Genomic DNA, 2,004 nt, shown 5'->3' with positions numbered 1-2,004 from the left:
AACGTGTATGTTTGTAAAGGTTTTTTTTTTTTAGCATCCATATTAGAGCTGCCCCACAGTCATACAAGGTAACAGTAGTCATTTTCTAATCAATGGCAGAAAGCTGAAAAATATCAGATTAATCAATTAGTCGATTTTGTGGCTTCTGTGATAGTAAATTGAACAACGGTGGGTTTTGACCGTCAGAAGAAAAAAAACAAATGGTTTGAATATGTCAGTTTGGATATGTCATTTTCACAATTTTCTGACATTTTATAGAAGAAACCATCACTTGAGCAACACGATAATGTAAAAAATCGTTGGTTGCTGCTCTTATGTCATTAAAAGTTTGACTGTCCTCGATAACAGACAAAAGTAGCATCCACAACACTTAGCAGCAAGTGGTATAAAATACACAATATATTTATTATCAGTTAGGTTTTTAAGTTGATGTACTTTCAGTCAGGGTAGAGCATACATGCACACTATCAAAAAACCTGAATATCCTGTATAAGTGGAGAAAAATACAAAATGTAATTGCTTCCACTCAGCCGGCAAGAGAACACTGAATGGATTTGATGATTATGACAATCATGGTAATTGTTTGAAATGGCCTTTATGGTCAATGGATTTTAACCCAATTGAATACCTGTTAACACCATCTGATAATCCTTCCAGTAGAGCGGCAGAAACTCACCAAGATGCACTTGAACTTTTTTATTTTTTTAATTATTTTTAGAAATGCTATATAATATACATGAGATGAGGGATTTCAAGTTTCTTATAGAATTTAGATTAAGTTTAACAAACCAAATTCTGATTACAAGACAGTAATTATTACCTGTCACTTCAGCTGACAACTGAAGGAGGATGAAAGTACCACTTTTCTTTGAAACTACAGTACTGGTGGTTACAGTACTTCTCCTTAACTGCTGCATGAATTCAACGTTTACTGGCATGCCAACAAGTGAGCAGTGTAAGCAACAGCATTGAAACAGGAGGACCCACAAAATAATGTATACTTTCACTACATTAAAACACTGCAACCATAAAGCATGCTGGGAGCTTCATCCAGCAGCATGTGGGTTTTTCTCTCTCAACAATGCTTATTGGTGTGGTACAATGTCGTCGGGCCAAATTATTGCCCTCTGTATATTGGCAGCAGCAACATTTTCCTTCCACTCATTTACACCCTATACTATTTCCTCTCTTCAGCAACATTCGAGTATACAATTGTTTCTAAGCCTTTTGTCTTATCTGATAGTATCCTCCCAGTGGAGGCATGCCTATATGCCTGTATTACACATGGCACAGCCTCCAAACCTCACACCTGATCACATGGTCACAGACTCAGTGATAAACAAGACCAGTTATTTTAAGATTCCAAGTCCTCTAATCATCCTCTTTACCACATGAAAAACGTATAAAAAAAAAGTAACCAAGAAAACAAAAGTTTGACTTTGAAACCAGGGATTGTGTTTTTTTTTTCTTCTTGCTTCTGTGAGATAAAAACAAGTGGAAGCAGCTCATAACAGCGCCAACCACATGCAAAAAGCCTGCAAATCTTTGAACTGCTCTAGTAAACATTTTAACAACATGAGACTTTATTTACTAGTTTTTTTTTATAGCTTTGATCGAGGCTCATTTAGATTAAAATAAAGAAAAAGCTTCAAAAATAGTTTATTCTTGAGAATTGAACCATAAAGCAGAATTCATGTATCTTGGCCAGTTCTCACTTGTGTACATGACTCCACCAAAAAGCTCCAGGATGAAAAACAAAGGCAAAGCTCTTGCGCAACATGCAATTGAATGAAGCAACACTTTTTGGATATGGAGGAGGATCTACAGGCTCTCATGTTTAAACTCTCTACATGAGTGAAGCTAATCTGTCAGGTGTCTATAACTTTAGTATTAAGACAACTGATAAAAACTATATTCATCAAAATGGTTCAATCTGCAAAGTTCATCATTTTGTTGCCTAAAGAAACACCTTGGACATACAATATTTAAAATAAAATTAACAAA

This window comes from Scomber japonicus, chromosome 5, assembly GCF_027409825.1.
Source record: "Scomber japonicus isolate fScoJap1 chromosome 5, fScoJap1.pri, whole genome shotgun sequence".
Taxonomy (NCBI): Eukaryota; Metazoa; Chordata; class Actinopteri; order Scombriformes; family Scombridae; genus Scomber; species Scomber japonicus.
This window is presented reverse-complemented; position numbering follows the sequence as displayed.